The sequence below is a fragment of the Zootoca vivipara genome, chromosome 1 (assembly GCF_965207765.1).
Source record: "Zootoca vivipara chromosome 1, rZooViv2.hap1.1, whole genome shotgun sequence".
NCBI classification, from domain to species: domain Eukaryota; kingdom Metazoa; phylum Chordata; class Lepidosauria; order Squamata; family Lacertidae; genus Zootoca; species Zootoca vivipara.
In genome coordinates, this window is record NC_142582.1 from 73,944,541 (window position 1) to 73,971,539 (window position 26,999).

Here is a 26,999-nt window from a genome sequence, read left to right on the forward strand (position 1 = left end):
ACATCCAGAATCTCCAGCATTTCTTATATAAATAAACAGTCCATAATATTTTGACAGTACAGAACTTGATAGTAGTATCAAGCTGGGTTGATGACATCAGGCTGTGAAACAATATTATTCCAATTCTTCTTTTTAACTTTCTTTGAAAATTAACTCCAGATCATTAGATAGGGGAGTTCATCACCCATGAATTATCCTTTGCTCACCTGTTACTTTCTGACCCAAGGGATTTTAAGAATATCAGAAGAGCCCTGTTGGATCAGGTCTAAGGTTGGATCAGGCAGTATTAAACAAAACAGTTTCAAGCATACTACAGTAATATTTCTTCTTCTTCTTCTTTGGTGATCACTCGTAGCCGAGTAAGATTGTCTTCCATAAACACAGTTTTAACAATGGGTCCGTAAGTGACTGTGGAGGCCAATTCTGGATCCACACATCCTTCCACAGTGGGGACATCGGTTTCCGGGTGGGAGTTAATCACTGTGTAGATTTGCCAAGTGTGCCTTCCTCTTAGCACGTTTCTCCCTTGCGTCTGAAATCGAGTTTCTTCAAAGCCCATAAAAAAAATTCCTTCAGTAGCACCTTAAAGACCAACTAAGTTTTTATTTTGGTATGAGCTTTCGTGTGCATGCACACTTCTTCAAAGCCCATGACACCTTTGGTAAAGGCTGTTCTCCAACTGGACCGCTCGCAGGCCAGTGTTTCCCAGTTGTCAGTGTTTATACTACATTTTTAAAAAAGATTTGCCTTGAGACAGTCTTTAAACCTCTTTTGTTGACCACCAGCATTACGCTTTCCATTTTAAAGTTCGGAATAGTTGCTTTGGAAGCGATCATCAGGCATCTGCACAACATGACCAGTCCAAAGAAGTTGATGTTGAAGAATCATTGCTTCAACACTGGTGATCTTTACTTCTTCCAGTACACTGATATTAGTTCGCCTGTCTTCCCAAGTGATGTGTAAATATTACAACTAGCACGACAGGACCTCTCCCCCCTCCCCTCATGCCACCCCAAAATCTCCTCTGCAGGGTTGAGGGAACCCACAGAATAGATTCAGGGGGTGCACAGAAGTAGGGGAGGGGGAGAATAACCCAAAGAGCAAGTAGAAATCCTTGTGCTAATGGAACAATCTGCTTAGTGCTACAATCCAATGTGTCCAGAATCCTATTTCCTACAGTGACCAGCCTATGGGAAGTCCACAAGGAGCTCATGAATAAAATAGCCCCTTCCTGGTGTTATTCTCTGGTGACTGGTATCTGAAGACATGCAGTATAAAACTACTGCTGGCTTTATCCTCCATGAATTTCTGTTATCCCCTTTTAAAGGTGGATAAATGTGATAACCATTGCTAAATCTAGTTACAGTGGAACCTCAGGTTACATACTGTCCTCCTTACGAATGCTTCGGGTAATGAGCTCCGCTAACCCAGAGGTAGATGCTCCTGGTTGCGAACTTTGCCCTGGGATGTGAGCCGGTGGCATGGCAGCAGCAGGAGGCCCCATTAGCGAAAGTGCACTTCAGGCTAAGAACAGTTTTGAGTTAAGAATGGACCTCCGGAACGAATTAAGTTTGTAACCAAAGGTACCACTCTACAGTGAATTCCAAAGTTTAACCGTGCACTATGTGAACAATGCGGTATGCAGTGGGGCAGAGCCACAGAGCCAACCTTCTGACACCTGCATCACAAAGTCAGGATCGCTTAATTCCAGAGTTCTTAAGCATAGTGTGTGTGTGTGTGCACATGCATGCTTCTGGATTTCTAGAAAGCAGCACTGATAATAATGGTTTTAGCACTCTGCACCACCCCAAATACTATCACTTGGCTGCTTTAGTGTGAAATCGCCAAGCTCCATTTATGAACTCACCATGCCAGATATCAAACTGTGGCAATTATAGTTTGTGCAGTAAGCCTCTCTATATACTTACTCAGGGTAATTTCTCCCCTTCTCCATACATCTATTTATTTATCCATCTGTAGCAAACTGAGATTTCTACAGCAGAAACAAAGGATTTCTGCTGAATCAGACCAAAGGCCTAAATATAGTCTAACATCCTATTCCCTCAGTGGCCAACAAGACGCCTATGCGAAGTCCACCAGCCAGACCAGAGCTTAGTTTTCCGATTCTGAATTTGATTATTTTTTATTGGATAAAATCAAATGCTATATATAATGTAAGTCTACAAATTATTAATAACTATGATCCAGTTAAGGTTGAAAAGGGAATCCATAATATTTCCAAAATACATCATCATCGACCATATTGCTCTTGACAAAGTCTAACAGCAGCCAATCCTCATTTTGAAACATGTTGTCAACATATAACAGAAGGCACTTCCAAATGTAATGCAATCAGGTTAAATGGGAGGCTGCAGTGCCAGTTTTACAGATTAAATTGGTCAGCACAGGCAAACGGGGATGATGTGGCCTACCGTGGGGAAATCTGGTACGGTTCACGGTGTTAAGAGAAGGTACAATGCATGTGAGGTAATCTTGATGTGACTCATCTTGAATGGTATTACAGTAAATGGAGAAGCCTGTACTGGCCTTATCTAAAGACCACGTCTGATTCTGCTCAAGGAATTACAAGGGAATGAAAAACCGCAAGGGAATGCAACTAAAGGAAATTCTGTTGTTTGCAGGGAATCATGTCAGGTTTGAGCTAGGCAAGATACACCGTAGCGTCTAACTTTCTGCCAATGTTTTCTTTTAACAGGGGTGTCAGCCTCTTTTTTTTAACTAAAAGCAGGGGCAGCTAGTGAACTGGCTAGCTAGGCAAAACTGCTGGCCACAACCATATGGAGGAATCATTAGGTGTGTGTGGAGTAGGTGAGAAATTCCCATCCACATCTTGACATATGATGAACTGGTGGTGGAGGCAGTGTAAGCGCACTCTTGCTGACTAGAGAGTCAACACCTTGGGCTGCATCTACACCGGCGAATAAAATGACAAGAGTACAGTGGTACCTCTAGTTACAAACTTCATTCGTTCTGGAGGTCTGTTCTTAAGCTGAAAGCGTTCTTATCCTGAGGTGTGCTTTTGTTAATGGGGCCTCCGGCACGTGATTTCCATTTGCACCCTGAGCATAGCTGCCAAGTTATCCCTTATTTTAAGGGATTTCCCCTTATGCTGAATAGGCTTCCTCGCAAGAAAAGGGAAAACTTGGCAGCTATGACCCTGAGGCAAAGTTCACAACCAGGAGCAGCTACTTCCAGGTTAGCAGAGTTCATAGCCCGAAGCGTTCGTAACCAGAGGTACCACTGTATCCATATCCTCTGCCCAGAGGGCGCTGTTGAGCAGAAACACTGGAAGTGATATCATTCCTCTGTTCAAACTCATCGGCTTTTGGAAGCTGTTTCGAGATTTGTTTGTTTGTTTTAAACATATAAGGGAAAGCACAGACAACTGTGTGTCATACCTAGTTTAGCCCTCGAACACTGAATTGGCTCGGCTGGAAAAGCTCAAGCCTTTCCCATAAAATGTTTGCTTTCCGCAGAAATGGTTATACCAGAGCATTCTGTACCGTGACAAAAAGCAGATAATTTTATGGAGAAACTTTCCAAACTGTTTAAAGTTTGTGAAGCCCAGATTTATAAGGTTAACCCCAGGGTTTACACAAAGCACAAACTGTTAAGTTTATTCATGTCTTCCTTTTTAAAAGACTCGGCATAAAAGCCTTGCAGTTTATTTCACAGGCAGGAATAGCATCTTGCCAACCTTTAACCCAAAGTGTGTGCTCCAAAGGAAGAAGCCAGTTTTGCCACATAAAACTATTTTTTGAGCAAGTGAATATGTAGGCAGAATCAAACCTAGTGGCTTTGTCATTTAAAATTTTAGTGGCTCTTTTCACTCAGAAGCAAACACGGCCAAGCTTCTGGGCTTAAAACAAAATGAAATATCTCCTCCTTATTCAACTTACATGTTTCTGACACGAACATTTCATAGATATTAAAATATACATTGACTCTTGGGCTTAGTAATGGACGTAAAAAAAAATGGTTTGCACTTTTGGAGAAGATCAGTGGGTTTTTTATTCATTTCTTTGAAAAGTTACCATAAACCATGGAGACCCCAGGGAGAGAAGGAAGACTAATGATGGCAGAAAATAAAAGCAGAATAAATACCGCCATTCTAAACATCCCCTTGCCATGCAACCTTAATATGATAGGAAAAACCAACACAACTGCATATATTTTGTATTGCTTGCTATGGTGTAACTAAGCTGATATCTGTTATAATTATTACTATACAACATTATTGTTAGTAGCCTCCTTATCCAAACTCAAGACATTCTAAGCCTATCATAATCAAGATGACGCACACATGTTCACTAGAAGATGGCAAAGCATGTTAAAAAGTGTTCAGCAGGTGGCAGCAGTCAGTACTCTAGTTTCAGCTGCAAATATTTTATATGCCCTCAGTTTTGTTTGCCAAAGTGGAATTGTCTTATTGATGCACAAAATCCCAGAGGAGAGCAGTTTGTCTAAACACCCAAACCTAAGGCTCTGTGTCATCTTATGGTGTATTCTGCAGATACTAGTGTGATCTCCCAACTGATCCAGTGGGTTCGATACATTCTAAAATATTTTTAAATCATCAGAGCAGGTTTTGGAATAAGTAGCAATGTACATGCCACTGGGTTAAAAATAGGGCCACAATTTTATTACAGAGATCTGCGACAAAGGTAAAACTGAAACAAAGGTGGAGAAACTCTTGTGCGCGAGAGAGGGTCCTCCCACCTTCACTAGTTACAGGTGAGCTCCACCAGAGGAGCATTTCTTTGTCTGCTTCTGAATCTTTACAGCCACACCTCTACATATGGTGAGGAAGGTTTGCTTGCATCACACTACAGGGAGATGGGTTAAATCCTCCTTCGCCACATGCCATGATCTCCCCCCCCCCCCCGGCTCTACATACAGGACAACTATTTAAAAGTAGATACACAAATTTTACTCATACATTTCATGCATCAACTAATTTGGCCCTGAGACTAGGGAATGTTATTATTCCATGGTGCATGAACGTAACACAACTTTGCATTATTATTATTTCTGGTAGTATTAAATCTAAGAGAGAGAGAGAGAGAGGTGTAGAAAGCACTACCATAAAATGAACTTTGGGCAAAATAAATGCCCATTGTATTAAATCTTTGGGGATGGGGTAAAGATAGGTTTAAATAATGAATAGAATAATTGCAAAAGAATAGAGAAAAATGAGTAGCATAGAATATGATGGCATGTTAGGAGTCTCTCTTCCTCGTTGCTGGTAATGAGTTTTACTATTATTATCAAATATTTGCTGAATAAGTATTATTATTCCTCCATAAGAAGATCTGTATTGGTGGACCAGTGTCCTTGAATGATGGCTTGCCCAATGGTGAGGTGACGGTGCTTACCTGACCTCCTAATAGCTGAGTCTTTGCTGTTTACCAGTAGGGAGAGGAGGGGATTGACTCTGCCAATATGTTTGGACTACTCCAACCTACCTGCTCCTCATACCCCGCCCCTCCTTCCCCCAAAGCAGCAGTGACTCAGCTGTCAGGAGGTTGAGTGAGCCCCACCACTCCACCCTGCCATCCACCATTGTTCTTAAGCACTACAAGTGCCAAGATGGCCATGGAAGGATGATGTTCCATGTATCAGTTCTAGCCAAGGTGGAGGAATGGAGTATCTTTTCTTCCCAGGGAACCTGGGACTTGTAGCTTGGTCCCAATTCCCTCACTTCTCCCTCAACGCAAGTTTCATTTTTATTTCATTTTCTTCTGATGGAAAGGGAAGGGAAACCCCTCTAGCTGAGCTCTATTCGAACTATCAGAACAGCTCAATTTCAGCTTTGTTTACAAGTCACCACAACTTTAATCAATACACTATGACTGGCCTCAATAAGAATGTATATGTATTCATGAATTTTCAATCAATATTTCACTTTTATCCACAAAGTTAATGAAGTTCAAATGAAAACAAAACACCACTTGTTTTGGTAGATTCCCCCCTCCCCCCGCCACACACACACTTGCAAGTTCTTATATTATACACTGAACTTGGAGTTAGTCTCATTATATGACAAATGACCAATAATAATATAGCTTCCAATATGAGTCTTGTCATAATGGTTTCACTTCCATTTTTTGCTTTTTAAAGGAACCTGGAAATAAACTCATTTGATGCTAGCTCTAGCCTCCGGGAAGTTTATTTTCCCTCTGACAACTGTATACAAGGATTAAACCTAATCCCATTAGAGATTGAAGACTGATTGTAGGAATGAGAGTCTGCTTTGTCTCATGCTTGTTGGTGAGAGTAAACAAAACAATATACTATTCACAGGGTCCTCACTGTCAAATGCCAACAACTCATGACTCTTTCTGACATGTGGGAGAGTACTGGAGTTGATAAGGTGATGCAAAGAAGATCCAGTTGCATGGCAGGCACTATGCAAAGCAGCCCGCCCCAGAACCTCAATGCCTTTTGAATAAGCAAAATATAGGTGACACCCAGGAGGGAGAAGAATGCAGGATCTCAGCCAGAGTCCTGAAGAATCTGCTTTGCTGGAGACACCATGAGGAAAAGCAATTGGACATAACAACAATATATGGGAGTGCTTCCACTGATAGAACGTTTGCTGTAGCACTGCATCTGTTAGATAATTCCGATTACTTCATGCTTTTCCAGATCTTTATAAGAAATTTCTGAGAAGTGGGTGTTCTATTTTGTTGAATCCACAAGGCAAGGGGTGTGTAGCACAGGTCCCAATGCCTGGTCATTCTGAAGGGTTGACACACAACATGGCCACCATGTTGTGTATGCCAGGACCTAGGCCACAGTAGCCAGAGGTCAATGGTAGCTGTGGGGAAAGTCACCACACTATAGCTCCAAATCATAGGGTGAGTTGTTCTGAAATGGTCAAAGGCATGGTAGATATAACACAGGGGTGGGGGACATTTTTCAGTTCAAGGGGCACATTTTCTTCAGGACAATTTTCTTGAGACCACTTCCATGGATGGGCAGGGCCAGAAATAGAAGCACATTCACTCTGGGACCAAACAAAGAGATTTCCTGGAATTGAAAAGGCTAATACACAATGTATCATTTTGTTGTCGTGTTTGCAACTAAATATTTTAAGACCTAGTTCTGCAAGTAAAGCTTTTTTTATATAAAAAAACCCCAAACAAACCTCATTTCTTGTGGTGAAGAGAAGCTATTTCTACACAAGAGTCAGAACAGAAACTTCCACTGTACAATATCTAACACACCAAGCCCACAAGTGACCAGTAATGTGAATTTGCTGCCATATCAAAGGTGCAATTTCTTGCATCCTCCACTATAAACATTCTTGAACAAATATGTACCGGTATGTCATAGTCACCAAAGCGGTTTTCAAGCACTTTCCTATTGCATGTTGGTGGCAATGTGAACAGCTTTCACCAACGTTTGCCATCCTTGGAAACGGGATGCTGAACTAGAGAGGCCTTTCAACTGACCTAGGAGGGCTCTCTTTCTGCTTTTGTGACTTGGATATCTCAAGTCCTTGTAGTGTGGATGGTAGGGTATTGTAACAGAAAATAAAGGGTGTGGCAGGTTGATTTCTTTGAGGCCCTTCACCTGAGACTCTTTGCTGAGGCTCTTTTCACCGTCCCTCCTCTAAGACTCTAGGATACAAAACTGGGAAAACAAAAGCTACCTTCAAAATGCCAGACTTTCAAAGAAGCTTAGCTCTGAGAAGTGATGGAAGATAAAATGACAGCTCTCGTATTGTTGATTTTCTGCTCCCAGGGTGGCCCTGCAATTGCTTTCATGTCAAGCAGAGCAAAATATTATATATTACTAAGAGATTTGAATCAGGAAGCTCATCCACTGTGGTGTATCTGACAAAAGTACCTGCCACGACAGAGAATGATTTGAATTTCACTGCTTATTTGCTTCCCCTCCTTTTTTTTTTTTTTGGAGAGCCTATTTTTCTTACTGCCATATTTACAAAAAAAGAAAAAAGGATATTAAGCTTCATTGCCTTACAATGAACCTTTGCTATAAATATTTGCACCATGTAGAATACTGACATTCACTTTATCCTCTCTGGATAGAACATAAATTTGGATTTAATCCAAGTAAAATCAGGGTGGCCAGTCTGCAAATTAAACAGGCCATTGACAATGTTCTAGTTCCTCAGCCTTCTTATTATATGTTCGTATTTAAAGTTTAACTGAATGGGCATAATTACTGTTGCAATGCAAAAATGATTACCTATAAATCATGATAAGAGGTATTTTATTGCCAATGTATGATTGCAAGTAAATTATACTTTTAAATGGAAAAAAAAGTCACTGGGAAGCTTGTTTAAGATGTTGCATATTTCATGCGTAGAATTTCTGGCAGTGCTCTGCATTCTATTTCCAACTGAATTTGCTAAATTAAAAAAGAGAATTAACATTTCATTAAAAAAAATCCACATTCAGAGTTACATTAAGTGCACTGTGTTATTCAAGCAACAATATATTTCCATTTGCATACCGATTTTCATTTCAAGGCTACTGTAGTTGCTTTGCATGCTTTCAAGACTCTCCAAGTTTGTAGGAGCAGAAATGATGCTTGTCAACTTGCCGGCTTTGATGCTATCTAGACAGCCATAAAATTAGCAGCCAGTGGTGTTTGCAACAAAACTCCATGTTTCCTTAGATTTCCTCCCCCCTCGAGGAACAGAACTGACAGGCACTAAGCCATCAAGTTTCCTATTGGAGGGAATTTTCCCTGATCTTATGGACAGAGCAGAACACAACACTGACCCATAGCACTGGACTTTGCAGAGGTTTTACATTATGCGCTCCAGAATACAGTATAACTAAACCTTGCCTCCCAGCATGGCAGCTGGGTCTGTTGTAATCCCTCTGATATTTATTTATAGTAACCATTTTCATAATTTGCATGGCATCTTCCAGAGTTTATAAGGGGAGACAGTCTCTGCCTTCAAGAATTTACAATCTAAATTAGACAAATATAGAATGGGGAGATGAACAAAGGAAACTGAGGTTAGGCAAAATGAAACAAGACTTGTTCTAGCTAGTGGAGACAGTCAAGTTGCTGCTTATGTATGATAATAACACATAGGAATTCTAAGAGAGAGATAATACAGAGTTTTCATTTTATTTACTATATTTATAGTTCTGGTTTTCTACTAATAATGCACATTGATAATGGCTTACAATACACAGGACACCAAATAGAAAGGGAGAATGGGGGCAAAGAGTCAGTGTGGTATGCTGGTTAGAGTGACAGACTAGAACCTGGGGGACCAGAATTCAATTTGCAAAAACTGAGCCCAAATGGTAACTGGGTGATCAGTATACTGAAGAAGTGTCTCCACCCACATTGTTCGGCCCAGACACTGAGGTCTAGGGCCTTCTGGCGGTTCCCTCACTGCGAGAAGCAAAGTTACAGGGAACCAGGCAGAGGGCCTTCTTGGTAGTGGCTCCCGCCCTGTGGAATGCCCTCCCGTCAGATGTCAAAGGAATAAACAACTACCGTATCTGACTTTTAGACGACATCTGAAGGCAGCCCTGTTTAGGGAAGTTTTTTAAATGACTGATGTTTTAAAATGTTTTTAATCTCCCTTTGGAAGCCACCCAGAGTGGCTGGGGAAACCCAGCCAGATGGGCGGGGTGTAAGTAATAAATTATTATTATTATTATTATTATTATTGTTGTTGTTGTTGTTGTTGTCATGGTAATTGTATTGTTGTGAACCACCCTGGTATTACTGCTGAAGGGCAGTTCAGTATAGAAATGTTTTAAAGAAGTAAATAAAGGAAGATATCCAGTTGAGGCAACTCACTTGTGCAGTAGGCATGCTGTTAGCAGAAGCCCCACCCACAATGTAAAACAACAATCCAATCCAATGGGTGTGTTGCACTTGCAAATGATGTTGCAAAACCACCGACTCCTGATTGACCTACAAGTGGTTGAACTACAACTGCCTGGAAGTAGGGCTAAATCCTCATCTGATGTTGTAAAGTTACTTCTTATAAACTCGCTGTTGCTTTGACTCCTGACATCTGAAGCATCTTTATAGAAGGTCTGAAGTGTTGCCCATCTCATATTGCATCTGTGCCCTCTGCTATTTTGTTGTCACAAACTTACACCAGTTAGGGGTGGGGAGACAAAATCAGGCTCTGGGGAAGAATAGGATCTGAATTATGCCCCAAGTTCTGCCCATTTTCCACCAGTATGCATAGTTGCCGCCTTAAGGTTCATATATGATGTCTTTATGCTGGAATAAATTCACTACACTGGCACAGCTTTGAGTTTCATCCGCAGAAAGGATTGAGAACCACCTGTCTCCTCATCCAGCCAGCATACATCAAAGGTAGGATTGAACTGTAGCAGTGCAATCTTATGCATGTCTACTAAAGAAGTAAGTCTCGGAGAGATCAATGGCACTTACTCCCAGGTAACTGGTGTAGTATTGCAACCTCTAAGAGTACTTTGGGCACACTGTTAATCAAGTAGTTTCTACTTGATACAAATAGGTGGTTGAAAAGCTATTTAATAAGAGGAGACTTTGGGCATTTTAAACCACCTGTGTGTGTTGGCACTGTTATTATTTATTAAATTTCTATATTGCCCTATATCCAAAGATCACAGAGTAGTTTACAATATAAAAACACAAAAACGCATAGCATATGTGAGGGGCAAGGGGTATCGTGAAGCCCCTCCCCTCCTGAGTTCCAGCCCAGCCCAGAGCACGACTGAGAGCAGGGAGAGCTCCAGCTCCAGTGGGGAAACAGGAAGTGGGATCCAAGGCTCTGGCAGGGTAGAAGAGCCAGCGTCCCAGGTGGGACAGGAAGGAGGAAAGAGGGGGGGCAGACCCATCCCCCCAACTCCGGAACTTCGCAGAAAGCGTCGGGGGAAGAGGATGGGGCTCCCCAAGTTGTTATGCTGGCGCAAGACACGCCAAAAGCCATTCGGAGGTTCTGATGAAAGCTGAAAAGATGTGTCTCTGTAAATAGCTCTACCTTTAGCACTGTAAATACGCAGCACCAATAAAAAGATAAAATGCAGAGCGGTGGAGAGTCGTTACTCTGAAGTAGTCCCATCCGACCACTGTGACAGCAACCTCCGAATCTTTTTTGGGCTACTTTGGAGTTGCCGGGATGAGCGCGCCAGAAGCGGAGACATGGCGGCAGATCGCGGAGAAAGCCCAGCAGGACCTGCAGGAACTGGCGTTGCAGGCACAGGGGGAATTAAAGGCGGCGAAGCAAGAAACGGAGAAAATTAAAGAGGACAGGCACAACCTTGCTGAACAGGTGAGAGCACTTCAGGACAAAGAGCAGCAGTTAAGGGCGGTAGCCGTGGACCTCCAAAACAAGTTGGATGCAGAGAGAAACAAGGGAGGAGGGGGAGCCCAACTCCAAGTGCTGCCAGGAAGGAGAGCAGGGACCCTAGTAAGCAAGTTCAATGGAGACCCGAGGGAATATCATGGCTTTGAGACTGAGATCGTGTATGCTCTTGAGCTGCACCATGATGAGTTCCCTGATGATGGGCACAGGTAGCGTTTATTGTGGAACACCTTACCGGGGCAGCCAGGGAGTGGCTCAGACCGTTAATCGCGACAAAAAATCCTTGCATGAAGAATGTCAAACTATTTTTAGAGGCTTTAAAAACTATGTATGCGTCCGATAGCCATATGGACCAGACCAAAGAGGAACTGCATAATTTAAGACAAAGAACAATGACAGTTCGCGAATATTGGGCGAGATTCACCATGCTGGTGCACAGACTGGGGTGGGAACTGCACTCGCCTCCGATGGAAGCGGCGTTCTACCTGGGGTTGAATGAGGATGTGAAAGATGAGCTCTCGAGAGGTCCAAAGCCCAGTAATATGGATCAGCTGAGCAAAGCGGCTCTGGCGGTGGGGGTGAGACAGGAATCCCGGTGGAACGACAAGCAAGCAACGCGCGCAAAGCGGGCTTGGTTCCCACGGTCGCAGGAGAAGCCACTCCCCCAACAGCCATCTCACGCCATGCCGGGGGCCAGCCAAGACCAGGAACCCATGCAAATTGATAGCGCGCGCGGGGGGGGGGGCTTTTCAAACCCCAGCGGCGCCAAGACGCAAGGAGGGAAGAGGCGGGAATTGCTTTCTCTGCAACTCCCCTCAGCATCTCGTCAGGGACTGCCCACATCGCAGGGAATGGCAAGGAAAGGCGGGAACGGTTGTGCCCTCCCCCACTGACGCAGCACCACAGCAGGGAAACGAGACAGCCTGGCTGCAGGAGACAAGGGGCAGCAGCCAGGCGCAGTCAGCACACAACAGCCCCAACCCACCCGCCCGCACAGCGAGGAGCAGCGCCAGCCCACCCCCCCCAGAGCAGGGGTGGTTCTAGAAGTGACGCTAACGCTCCCTAATGGGTACCCCCTGACGGTCCTCGCGTTAATCGATTCGGGGGCGTCGGCCAACTTCTTTTCGAGAAACTTTGCAGAAGCGCACCAGATCCAACTTCTGCAGCTGGATTTTCCCCTGCACGTCTCCACCATTGACGGCAGGGAGTTGCTGGGAGGGGCCATCACCCACCAGACCCCCCCCCCCATGAGAATGACGGTGGGGCGACACTCAGAGACACAGGCTTTCAGTCACCACCAACACCCGTGCAACCGCCCAGGAGGGAGGAAGGGGGGCCTGGGGAAGGGATGGATGTGAGGGGCAAGGGGTATCGCGAAGCCCCTCCCCTCCTGAGTTCCAGCCCAGCCCAGAGCACGACTGAGAGCAGGGAGAGCTCCAGCTCCAGTGGGGAAACAGGAAGTGGGATCCAAGGCTCTGGCAGGGTAGAAGAGCCAGCGTCCCAGGTGGGACAGGAAGGAGGAAAGAGGGGGGGCAGACCCATCCCCCCAACTCTGGAACTTCGCAGAAAGCGTCGGGGGAAGAGGATGGGGCTCCCCAAGTTGTTATGCTGGCGCAAGACGCGCCAAAAGCCATTCGGAGGTTCTGATGAAAGCTGAAAAGATGTGTCTCTGTAAATAGCTCTACCTTTAGCACTGTAAATACGCAGCACCAATAAAAAGATAAAATGCAGAGCGGTGGAGAGTCGTTACTCTGAAGTAGTCCCATCCGACCACTGTGACAGCATAGTAACAAACAAAAGCGATACCCGCAAGTTTAAAAGGTCATAGGTGGTTTAATTAGCCAAAAGCCTGGGGGAAGAGGAATGTTTTCACCTGGCACCTAAATATATGCAATGAAGGCACTAGGCGAGCCTCTCTGAAGAGAGCATTCCACAGACAGAGAACCACTGCAGAAAAAGCCAAACCTCCAGACTTCTCATGGAGGAGGCACATGAAGAAGGGTCTCAGATGATGATCACAGTGTCCAGGTTGGTTTATACGAGTAGAGGCGGCCCTAGAAACTAACATGGCCATTTAACACAATGTTGACACATCAGGTGATTCACACTTTGCTGTAAGCTGGATCTTTTATTTGAAGAAGTGCATTTTGTACGTATTACCTGATCCAGAGCACTAGAGCATGGATTGGCACTCTATACCTCATACAAATACTATTTCTGAGAATGAGCAACGCTAGCCCTTGGCAACATAATTGGAATGTCGAAAGTGATAGCCATCTGACAGTGATCAAAGAACATAAGAAGTTCCATGCTGGATCAAGCCAGTGGATAACTGGATGCCCAAGAGAACTGCAGAAAGAGGATCATTCTAAAACAACAAAGGGACATACACTATCCGAAGTGGCAACCTAAAAGGCAAAGAAGATCATGAGCTCATTGTCTTATTTTTTGCTAGATGCTGGGGATACGTGATAATAACTCTATTTCCTCTGATGAAATGTCATAGTCCGCAGAGCCCAAGCTGTTTATGCAGGAGTTCCAGTAAGCCTTTGAGTGTCTCATACTTCCTTCCTTAGTGGTCTCTGTGAACTCTGTGTTCTTTTCAAAATGAACACTGGAAGAGAAAAATATACTAAAATACATTTGTTCCATCGTCTGGATAAATTAATCCAAAGGACAAGGACAGCTCAGTCCCCAGAAAGAGAGGAAAATGCAGTAAACACTTATGGGCATCCCATTGCCTTTCAGGCTCACTTTGAAGGCCGAGAATAGTCTCTGAAGATGTTTTCCTTCATGTTTGCATCTTGGCATTCTGGTTGTCCTTCAGATATATATTTGTCACAATCAAGATGCTTTAATTACAAAGCTGATTATGTCCTCTTCATTTTTATTTTGTCTATGAAAGTAAACCATGGATGAATCGGCGGCGCTGAAGATTTCATATGTTCCTCTAGTGGTTTCTGGAGTATTGTTCATTCGCTACCACAAAGGGGGCAACCGAGATACTCCCTAGGGGATCTGCAAACTATCTTAACTCTGGCTGAGAAGTAATGGGGTGGAATGGAGTAGCAGAGACACAGCTACACCCGTATCCCCTGTCAAGGGTGCCAACTTGAATAAGCCCCTCCCCACAAAATCGATCACAAGATGTGGCACACACAAACCATTTGAATGGCAACAAGCATCAACTTTGTAGCGGGCCCAGGCCTTAAAAACCTAAGGTGCAGGCGATACTGACTATTGGGCTGCTGTCTGGACAAACTATATTTTAATACTGGCTTTAAATGTGTTGTATTTTAACTATTGCTTTAACTATAGCATGTTGTTACAACTTTGTACTTTATAGTATTTTGAGATGTTGTAATCCCAATTTGGGAGAAAGGTAGGTAGGATAAAGGTAGTGGTACCTCGGTTTAAGTACACAATTGGTTCCAGAAGTCTGTACTTAACCTGAAGCGAACTTTCCCATTGAAAGTAATGGAAAGTGGATTAATCCGTTCCAGACGGGGCCGCAGACTACTCAACCTGAAGCGTACTTAACCCGAAGTATGAGTGTAATTGATTCTGGAAGTCCATACTTAACCTGAAGCATACTTAACCTGAAGCGAACTTTCCCATTGAAAGTAATGGAAAGTGGATTAATCCATTCCAGACGGGTCTGTGGAGTACTTAAACGGAAAGTACTCAAGCCGAAGCATACTTAAACCGAGGTATGACTGTAATAGTAATGCAGGGGTCAGCAAACTTTTTCAGCAGGGGGCCGGTTCACTGTCCCTCAGACCTTGTGGGGGGCTGGACTATATTTTGGAAAAAATATATGAATGAATTCCTATGCCCCACAAATAACCCAGAGATGCATTTTAAATAAAAGCACACATTCTGCTCATGTAAAAACACCAAGCAGGCCCCTCAAATGACCCAGAGATGCATTTTAAATAAAAGCACACATTCTGCTCATGTAAAAACACGCTGATTCCCGGACCCTGCACGGGCCGGATTTTGAAGGCAATTGGGCTGCACCCGGTCCCCTGGCCTTAGTTTGCCTACCCATGTAATACACAGTGCTTTTTTTCCAGGGAGTACTCAAGGGTAACCCCTGTTATTGTTGTTAAAAAGTGTGGCACTTACTGTAACAACTTTATGGTGAGTTCGGGGGGGGGAAGCACTGGTAATAGTAATAGATCAGGGGTCCCCAAACTACGGCCCCCGGGCCGGATGCGGCCCAATCGGCCTTCCAATCCGGCCCGCGACGACCCCTGCCGCCCGCTGCCGCCGCCCGCTCTCACGGCGCGCGGCGCAGCGGCGATCTGAAAAATCGGCAAAAAATTGCCGAAAATCCTTTGTGCGCATGCGTACGGGCCTCTCCCGACCCGGAAGAGGTCATTTCTGGTGCACTTCCGGGTCGGGGGAGGCCCATACGCATGCGCACAAGCGATTTTCGCCGATTTTTTTTCCGCCCGTGTGCGTGTGCGCATGCGCACGGGCGCGCACTCCCCCGCCCTCCGGCCCGCTGCGCGCGCACTCCCCTGCAGTCCGGCCCACCGCGCGGTCGGCGCGGCGGGCACCGGCCCGCCGCTCGGTAAGTCTGGGGACCCCTGTAATAGATGTTGTTGTTGTTGTTGTTTTGTTGTTTCCTACAAAATGAATACAACCTGGGAATCCAAATACAAGTTAGGTTTCCTGTCCTTTGATATGAAAAATACTTGCATATTCAGATGTTGATGGATCAGGAGTTGATCCTGGATGGATCTGCAATGTCAAGCTGGGACTCTGCAGGTGATGGACAGAGACTGGCCTTTTGGGTCTGTTATGTACTGAGCTGAATCCTAGAACAATAGGATTCAGAATCAGCGGGAGCTACCCAATCCAACTCCAGGTGGAAGTGAATCCGCAACCTGATTGGCCTGCTGGAGCAGCCAATCAGGCGGCTGGCAGAAGTGAATCTGCTACCTGATTGGCCTGTAGGAGCAGCCAATCAGGCTGCAGGCAGAAGTCAATCCACAATATAATTGGCCCACAGGTGTAGCCCTGAAGTAGCCAATCACGCAAGGCCCATTGTGTAAATAATGTATATAAGCAGATGGTTTTGGGAAAAGAGCCATTCGTCTTCTCTTCTTCTCCTTGATGACTATGAGCTGAATAAAGAGCATGAAATTCACTCTTGACTCCGAGTATATTTCACTGGCGACGAGGATGGGATCCTGCTGAGCTGACCGCCACCACGCACTGCACCGCAGCACCGCCACCTGCTGCACCGCTGCATCACACCGTGCATCCAGGCTTCAGCTCCAGGACCCAAGGAACCCAGAATGGCAACCGACAGCAGCTTCTCGCCATTCAAACCAGCATCAGGAGACTGGGAAGGGTACGCCGCCCGTTTCAACTTCCTCCTGCAAGCGAAAGAAGTCACCAACGATGCCATGAAGAGGGCGACATTCTTCAGCGTCTGTGGAGAGGAGACGTTTGAAATCGCCCGGGCTCTCCTTGCACCTAGAGATGTCGCTACCGTCTCTTACAAAACAATAATGGAACGGCTGAAGGAGCACTTCTCACCACAGCCCTCGGTGGTAGCTTGCCGAAATGCCTTCTACGCAAAGCGGCAAGCCCCGGGGGAAACCATAACTGGGTTTGTGACCTCCCTCCGCCAAGCCGCCCGGTTATGCAACTTCTCAGAGTTGGAGAACATGCTTCGTGACCGCCTCGTCGGTGGCCTGAGGGACGAGATGTTGCAACGACGCCTCTACGCCAAAAAAGACCTCACGTTCCAGATTGCTCTGGAGGAAGCCCTGGCAACCGAAGCCGCCGAGAGGTCAACGCAAGAGGCACGACCGGCCCCGCCATCCCAACCGAGGGTCTACCACGAAGACCTCACCGACGAATCCGAATCTGACAGGGAGGAAGTACACCGAGTACAGCGGCGCACTCAAGCAGCACACACACCACAGCAGCCTCGACGAGAAGGAGGGAACTGTGCAAGCTGCGGGGAGAACCACGAGAGGAGGACCTGTCGTTTCCGCAACGCAGAGTGCAGGCAGTGCAGAAAATTGGGACACATCGCCCGGGTGTGTCGGGCTCAACTCACCCGTCGACAAGCATCAGATGACCAACCCAGGAGCCCCAGGTCACACGGCACCATGCACCAAGGCAACTCGACGGAGATCACGGACTACCAGGTATTCCAGTTGCCCCATCCCAGCACAGAGAAAATTTATATAGAGGTACAGGTAGAGGGAGCCCCATGCCGCATGGAGCTGGACACAGGTTCAACTCTATCCATAATCTCGGCCCGAACATTAAGGGAACTGTGCCCTAATGGGGGTCCCAAACTAAGGCCGGCCCCATTCACCCTCCGGGACTTCCAGAAACGTAAGGTCCCTACAATGGGGGTGGGGACCTTCAGGGTGCAATATCGAGGGCGAAAGCAACAATTGGACTTGCTGGTAGTTAAGGGCCCCTACGTTAGCTTACTGGGACTGGCATGGTTTGGACCTCTGGGGCTAGCCGTTACCGGGGTGAACCGCACTAGCTTACAAGTGGACGTGGACGCCATATGCAAAGAGTTTCCAGGGGTTTTCGATGGGGCATTGGGACGATATACAGGACCCCCCATTGCCCTACAGCTAGACCCCGCTGTACGACCCATCAGGCACAAGGCCCGCCGGGTCCCGTTCGCCCTGAAACCCCGCATAGACGAGGAATTGGACCGGCTCGTGGAGCAAGGAGTGCTGGAGCCGGTGCCCAACTCCCCCTGGGAAACTCCAATTGTCACACCCGTCAAGCCTAACGGTTCGGTCCGCATCTGTGCAGACTACAAATGCACCATAAACAAGGCTCTCACGGCCCATGCATACCCAGTGCCAGTGGTCAGCCATGTCCTCGCCACCCTGGCTGGGTCAAAAATCTTTGGCAAACTGGACTTGGCCCAAGCGTATCAACAGTTGCCTGTGGACGAAGCCACAGCAGAGGCTCAGACGATTGTGACGCACAGAGGGGCATTCAGAGTAAAGCGGCTGCAATTTGGCGTTAGCGTGGCACCAGGCATATTCCAGAATCTAATGGACTCTCTCCTTAAAGGGATTCCTGGCGTCACCCCCTTCTTCGATGATGTACTGATCGCCGGGCCCACACCAGAGGAATTTGAGGACCGCCTCCGCTCCGTCCTGCACCGTTTCCAGACGGCGGGCCTCAAGGTGAAGCGGGAAAAGTGTTTACTGGGAGTGCCGCAGGTGGACTTTCTGGGATTTAAGGTGGACGCAGAAGGGGTCCATCCAACCGGTGACAAGGTACGGGCCATTTGTGAGGCCCCAGCGCCCAAGAGCAAGCCCGAACTTCAGTCATTCTTGGGACTATTGAACTTTTACCATGCCTTCCTTCCCCATAAGGCAGCGGTAGCGGAGCCCCTACACAGACTCCTAGATAAAAGGGCCCCTTGGGTGTGGGGCCAGCGACAAAGGGCCGCATTCCAGGCAGTCAAGGACTTGCTCGTCTCGAACACGGTCTTGGCACACTTCGACGAGAGGCTGCCAGTGGTGCTGGCATGCGACGCCTCTCCCTATGGCATCGGCGCTGTCCTGGGACACCAACTCCCGGATGGAAGAGAGGTGCCGGTGGCATACTTCTCCCAGACGCTTGCTGCAGCCGAACGAAACTACTCACAGATTGACAAGGAGGGTCTGGCAATCGTGAAGGGCGTAAAAAAATTCCATGATTTCTTGTACGGGCGGCCCTTTACCATAGTGACTGACCACAAGCCGTTGCTTGGCCTGTTTGCCCCCGAGAAGCAGACCCCCCAAGTGTTGTCTCCACGTGTCCTCAGGTGGTCAATTTTCCTTGCCGGCTACCAGTATGCACTAATCCACCGCCCTGGGAAGGCGATGGGCCACGCAGACGCCCTCAGCAGGCTACCACTACCAGAAACAGGCCCCGACCCAGCGCCTGCGCAAGAGGTTATGACCCTGGAGCTGCTTCCCGACCGACCCATTCAGGCACAAGAAGTTGCGCACCATTCCACAAAAGATAGGGTCATCTCCCGGGTCCTGGACTGGGTGTGGCGAGGATGGCCCAGCAGCAGCCCCGGGCCAGAATTCGCTGGCTACACAAACCGCAAACATGAACTGTCGGCCCACAAGGGGTGCCTGTTATGGGGAAGCAGGGTTGTTGTTCCCCAGCCCCTCCGCAAAAGGGTCCTCACAGCCCTACACGAGACACACCCAGGGGTAGTGAGGATGAAGGCCCTTGCCAGGAGTTATGTGTGGTGGCCGGGGATTGACAGAGAGATAGAGGCCTGGGTCCAACACTGCCAGACCTGCCAAGAATCCCGCCCGGATCCCCCAAGGGCCCCAGTCCAGCCCTGGGAGTCCGCCCGACAACCATGGTCACGCTTGCACGTGGACTTCGCTGGCCCCTTCCAGGGAAAAACATTCTTCATAGTGGTGGATTCCTACACCAAATGGCTGGAGGTCGCACTGGTACCGTCCACTTCTACGGCGGCAGCCATCCGGGTACTACGTAAGCTGTTTGCAACCCACGGGCTCCCTGACACCCTCGTCTCGGACAATGGAACCGCATTCACGTCAGAGGAGTTCCAGACCTTCACAGCGCAGAACGCCATCCGCCACATCCGCTCAGCACCATTCCACCCTGCCACCAATGGCCAAGCGGAGCGCATGGTGCGGACCACCAAGGACAGCCTCCGCCGCATGACACAAGGGGACTGGGAATACCGCCTTGCCGCATTTCTTCTAGCACAGCACAGCACCCCAAGCACAACGACGGGCCGGAGCCCAGCTGAACTACTAATGGGCCGGCGCCTTGCAACTAGACTGGACCGACTTCACCCCGACAGAGCTCAGGATGAGGTAGTGGTGGGGAAAGGCAGGAACTCCCGGACATTTGTGGCCCAGGACCCAGTGTATGCAAAGAATTTTGGGGCAGGCCCAGCATGGGTACCCGCCACAGTCACCAAGGTGACCGGTCCCGTGTCGTACGAGGTACTAACGGAAGGGGGGCAATGTTGGCGCCGCCACTGCGACCAGCTACGGCGACGATTCCCAGGAGGAACCCGGGAGGAGAGCGGGACAGAGGGGTCCCAAGGGGACAGCAGGGCAGTGAGGCCTGTAGAGCGAGAGGGGTGGGCAGGGGAAGCAGAAGCAGTAGGCACAGAGGGGCGCCCCGAGGCTGGAAGGACACCGGAACCAGAGCCACAACCTAGTGGTTCAGTGGCGCCAGACCAGACAGCCCCGGCACAGCCAGCAGCCTCGGAACACGAGCCAGAACCAGAACCCCTGACCAAGGAACACCCCAGGCCACAACGCACACGGAGGCGGCCAGCAGACCTTGGGGACTACGAATGCAACTTCCCGGGCAGGACTGGAACTTAGAGGGGAGGGGTGTTATGTACTGAGCTGAATCCTAGAACAATAGGATTCAGAATCAGCGGGAGCTACCCAATCCAACTCCAGGTGGAAGTGAATCCGCAACCTGATTGGCCTGCTGGAGCAGCCAATCAGGCGGCTGGCAGAAGTGAATCTGCTACCTGATTGGCCTGTAGGAGCAGCCAATCAGGCTGCAGGCAGAAGTCAATCCACAATATAATTGGCCCACAGGTGTAGCCCTGAAGTAGCCAATCACGCAAGGCCCATTGTGTAAATAATGTATATAAGCAGATGGTTTTGGGAAAAGAGCCATTCGTCTTCTCTTCTTCTCCTTGATGACTATGAGCTGAATAAAGAGCATGAAATTCACTCTCGACTCCGAGTATATTTCAGGGTCTAAAGATTAGAATGATCCTGCATAAACTAGACCTCAAGGTATAGGGCAGTATATAAATTCAATAAACAATTTTAAAAAAGTACAGAAACACCTTCAGTGATTGTACTGGCAAGATACTGGCTGCGCAGTAGCCCTAAAGCAGGTTCAACTCATATACCCGCATTGCAAGTTTCCAGTCTGTATATTAGGCAGGTAGCACAAAAAGAGTAAGCACAAGTTAGTAATCTCAAGAAGAAGTTATTAAACCACAGATCAGCAGGGGCTTAAATAGATATTTCACCTGTGTGGTACCGATAGAAGCAACCCTACATACATACATGCAATTGGCCAAATGAAGTGTAGGGTCCAGCTATGTGATTTACTGAGTCAGTAATAAAACATTCCAGAAAGAAAAGAATGTGTGGTCTATAATTACAATGAGCTCCATGGTCTAGATCAAAACAATTACAGGTTTTTATGTCAAAAACAGATATAAAAAGTAACATTGGACTGTACTAAAAGAAATCCAGACACTTGCACAGACCTATGGCTCCTGAATGCTCCAGAGCCACTGTATTTGTATATAAAATAAAATTAGATCAAATGGCAAAGATGTAGTCTTGATCATTTTGGCCCCGGACACATTTAGCTTCTGCATTTTTTTTTCAAAGAAGTACGTAGGTATTAGGTAACTTGTGCTAAAAGGTATTTTTATCACTTCACAAGCTACATTACCAAGATCACTAAACCAAAACATTTCATAACAGAGAGGCTGTAAATGAAAATGTCCCCTAATTCAGTCTTCACTCTACAAATCACTCTTCACAAAGGAAATTTACAAACACCCACACCCATTCCAGAGGGAGACTGCAGAAGAACTAAACATAAACAAAACGGAGACTTTAATATACGAGAATAAACAATTCTAACCTTGGGCTTCCCTTGGCTATTCCTTTGTTTCAGCAACACAATTCCTGTCCTGACCACATGGTCTGAAAGTCTGGATCAGGTTCTGGCTGTGCACAGGCCTATGGAGACCAGATGACAGCTACCTCTAAACCTGGCACCATGGAAATGTCAGGCAGGGAGAGGCTGGTACCTGGTGTTTAGCAGTCAAGCTCAGGTGAGACGGAGGAACTGCAGAGGGATCCGGAAAAGCTAGATGAAACGCCTTAAATGCCACATTATTCCAAGTAGACACCATGTGATGAAACTCACCCTGTTAGCAGCTTCAAAGGCAGGCCTAGTTTGGTCTGAGCAACAAGGACTCAGCTTGATGCTAGGGAGGTTCACATGACTGAATAAAATGTGTGTATGGTGTGACAGGGGTGAAGGGAATAGCCCCAGCATGCAGCAGGAATTCTTTGCTATCATGCACACATTTGGCCAGTGTGGGAAAGAGCTAAATGTGCATAAGGTTGTGAGGGCTTTATGAGGATACATCACTTTTTCATAATGTGCAGAACACAGAGAAACATTTCTACAACACGAGGTTGTGCCAGGGGCACAGCATAGGCATGCATCACTTGGGGCTAGCCCAGGTGGGTCTGCGACCCCATCCCACGCCCCTTGAATGCTCTGGCGACTGTATAAATCTCCATATGTTCCCATTACAGTTTAATTGGCTTTTCTGCACCTTTTCTGCACCTTCAGCCTCTTCTCGTTCTTTCCCCCTGAAGCTTCATGCCCTGTGTATTTCTCACTATCAGAGCAGGAGCTTGGCCAGTTAGCCACGTCCTCCACCGAATCTAACAACACGGCTGACTTTCAAGGAAACGGCAACAACTTCTGAGTGATTAACTCTCCTTTAGCTAAGAATATTTTGGAATGAAATTCATCAGGACCACCATGTGTTTTAAGAAACAAAGTTCTTGTGGCATGAAAATACAAAGGCAAACAAAGTAAATGATAAGCATATTTCTGGCCTAAATTTATTTTTAATATGTTGCTACCCTATTTGATGTTCAGAAAGAAGGTGTTGGCAGGTCGCTTAGTGCTGGGGGGGAAATGCAGGTTAGGCTGGGGATCATTTTCAGCAGAAAAACCACCAGCAAATTCCACTGGCTATACAGTCTGTGATGAAAGACTCCCATTTGCTCTTCCTGAAAGCAATTCCAATCAATTCCCTCGGGAAAGCTGTGGTTCTAATGTCATGAGAAAGATAAAGAATTCATTTTTTTCCATGCTGTGGGTAATTTGATAATCTCTGACATGCCATGCCCCCCTTTTTAATTACCCCCAACATTTTAGATTTAGTTTATAGAGAGTATGCACCGGTCTCTTGATAATCTCTGCACTCTTTCCAGTTCTATGGAATTTGTGCCTTGTTCACACTGTAGATATTTATTCCACCCTTGTTCCTGATGCAGATCTACACTCACCCCTCCTTCCCTGGTGGGACGGGGGCATTTTGTGGTGCACCTCAGGTGCCAAAATGTCTTGGCCCACCCCTGCCAGCAAGTTGACTGATAGGGAGGGGTAAACTCTTCTCTGGCTCAGATGAAAACCCAAGTTCAATAAGGATTCAGGAGCCATAATTTTAGACTCACAACTGGAATCCCGAGGGTTCTTTCTGGCCTCAGAGCTACATCAGTACTTGTAACTTCCCACCAGTTCAGACAGTATTAATGTGCATATGAAATTGACAGTTGTTGTCCTAATGAACATTACCTTATAGGTAGCCAGTTGTTTTGGACTACAGTTTCCATCAGCCATAGACAGGTTGGCCAATGGTCCCAGATGATGGGAGTGGTAATCCACAATATCTGGATGAAACCACATTGGCTAGTGCTCTTCTACACAGGCATTGAACATAATTTGCCATTTCGTTTCTAATTCAACTGGTTTGGAAATGTTCCTTCTGTAGTTCTTTGCAGTCCATTTTTATTTCCATCTCCTTAATATTTCAGTGCTACCAGGAGGTTTACTATATCACCACGTATTCCTGACCATTTATGAAATAGCACCAGACCCAATACAGAGCCCTGAAAAATATCAATGCCTATGTTCCTTTCATTTTGAGAACTGCCCATTTATGCCTGCCCTCTACTTTGTTCTTTAAACTGTCCTCTTCTGCCATGACAGTGTTGATACAGAGAAGAAAATATGAAGTGTAATGCTCATTTATGACATTCTATTCCAATGCCACCTTGTTAAAATTGTACTGTTGAATCCAGTTCCTTTCACAGAATACAGAGTGCATTGAGAGGTAGGTTACATTGCAAAATTCAGGGCAGTTGACCTAAAATGGTCCGGCTATTTTTTTCGGTCTTGCAAAAGAAAGCGAACATAGGATAAACAAAAGACTAATTAACAACTTTTATATAAATGTACAATTCCTGGTGATATGTCAAAGTGAATGCCATTCATAGTAAATTAGCATTACAGAAGCAAACATGGACACTAACAGGCAGCCAAATTCTCATTAAAAAAATATTTAGATTTTCCAAGCATCTTTCAGATTCCTTTTTATTTAGAACATTTGGCTTCCTATATATTTCAAATATGTGTGTATATAGTACCTGCCCTTCCCCCTTCTGATGCCGCTGCTGTGAATGGCAAGGCCAGGAAGTCACATCCATGGCAGCGGTATGTTATGATTGCTCCACAAACTGGGATTAAGACCCTTCTTTTTTTGTTCAGCCACAAACTTGGATTAATTGGTTCAAATAATTTATTAAGTGCATGATTCAACAAAATAGCTTGACTGGTGGGAGCTAGCACAATGACTCCTGCTAGTGCAGCAAGACTTTCCCCCCTCTCCACCCCCAGGACTCTGGCAGGTTGGATGACCCCCAGAACAGAATGCAGGGGAAAGAGTGGGGAGATCGTTTTGTCTGGCAAACGGACCTACTTGAGCTGATGGAACAATCACCTTAGCCTGATGCTGAATTGCACCCTAATAACTGAACATTTCATCAGAGCTGGGGAAGAAGATTGGAGACAAGCCCCTGCTTGCTCTTTACAATGCAACAGTCAGAGGCTTATATCCACTCTTAGCACGGTGGGATCGCAGCACTAAGATCAGAGATAAGCACTTGCTGCTGCATTTTACCATCAAAGAACAAGCAGAGCCTTATCTCAGATTGAAGCATCACATACCGTATGTCATTAGGTTACTGGCCTGAAATTGCCTTGTGGGCCCAGTTCAGAGTTCTAGTGGGCCTGATTAGGACTACAGGCCATAGGGTCCTCACAGCTGCATTCCGTAAGTGCAGATCCCGTTTCTCTTTGGTCAATGGTGTTTTGTTCTAATCAGTTCTAATTTTGAGAAGTGTGAAAACTGAAGGATTCGAAGGTTCATATTAATCCAGGAAGTATGAATCATATTGTTTCCCATTAAAAAAGTGTATTGAATGAAATCTTTGAGCATCCCTAGTCAGTACAGCATAGAACCGTAGCATCAAAGAGTTGGAAGGATCTAAAAGGTCTTCTCGTGAGCAAGGGCCACCCACCCACCCACTCCTCAGAACAAACATGCTTCATCCTTCCAGACCTCCATGTTCCACAAATAGATGTGTTTCAGAAGGTGCCAAGCCACAAAAGTCAAAAGAAAACCATAAAATTGACATTGACCTGGGGAACATCAGCCGATCTTGGGAAAAAATCCTTCCTGACACCAAATATGGTGATCAATCAGACTCTAGAAATGATGAGCAATCCCATCTGCTGAGTCTTCCCAAGGGAAATTTGTCTGAAGGACAAATCCTCATCGACCAACATCTTATCCCTGGTTGTCACAGTCCCCTGACAAAGTGAGAAGAAAACCAACACTACGCGGGATGGGAAATCTCTACTAAGTAGGACAGTTTGAAAGCACGTCAAAATGCAAGTAGATAAATAGGAACCGCTACAGCGGGAAGGTAAACGGTGTTTCCATGTGCCACTCTGGTTCGCCAGAAGTGGCTTTGCCATGCTGGCCATATGACCTGGAAGCTATACGCTATAAACCGAGATGAGCGCTGCAACCCCAGAGTTGTCCACGACTGGACCTAATGGTCAGGGGTCCCTTTACCTTTAGAATCATAGAATCATAGAGTTGGAAGAGACCACAAGGGCCATCCAGTCCAACCCCCTGCCGAGCAGGAAACACCATCAAAGCATTCTTGACATATGCCTGTCAAGCCTCTGCTTAAAGACCTCCAAAGAAGGAGACTCCACCACACTCCTTGGTAGCAAATTCCACTGCCAAACAGCTCTTACTGTCAGGAAGTTCTTCCTAATGTTTAGGTGGAATTTTCTTTCTTGTAGTTTGAATCCGTTGCTCCGTGTCCGCTTCTCTGGAGCAGCAGAAAACAATCTTTCTCCCTCCTCTATATGACATCCTTTCATATATTTGAACATGGCTATCATATCACCCCTTAACCTTCTCTTCTCCAGGCTAAACATACCCAGCTCCCTAAGCCGTTCCTCATAAGGCATAGTTTCCAGGCCTTTGACCATTTTGGTTGCCCTCTTCTGGACACGTTCCAGCTTGTCAGTATCCTTCTTGAACTGTGGTGCCCAGAACTGGACACAGAACTCCAGGTGAGGTCTGACCAGAGCAGAATACAGTGGTACTATTACTTCCCTTGATCTAGATGCTATACTCCTATTGATGCAGCCCAGAATTGCATTGGCGTTTTTAGCTGCTGCATCACACTGCTGACTCATGTCAAGTTTGTGGTCTACCAAGACTCCTAGATCCTTTTCACATGTACTGCTCTCAAGCCAGGTGTCTCCCATCCTGTATTTGTGCCTTTCATTTTTTTTGCCCAATTGTAGTACTTTACATTTCTCCTTGTTAAAATTCATCTTGTTTGCTTTGGCCCAGTTGTCTAATCTGTTAAGGTCATTTTGAAGTGTGATCCTGTCCTCTGGGGTATTAGCCACCCCTCCCAATTTGGTGTCGTCTGCAAACTTGCTCGGGATGCCCTCAAGCCCA

At 46.4% G+C, this 26,999-nt stretch overlaps 1 protein-coding gene across 2 annotated transcripts in view; it reads right to left on the bottom strand.

The window, feature by feature from the left end:
- ANO3 (anoctamin 3) overlaps nucleotides 1-26,999 on the bottom strand; it is a 233,229-nt gene that overhangs the window by 192,299 nt on the left and 13,931 nt on the right. The gene's annotated exons all lie outside the window — the stretch shown is intronic.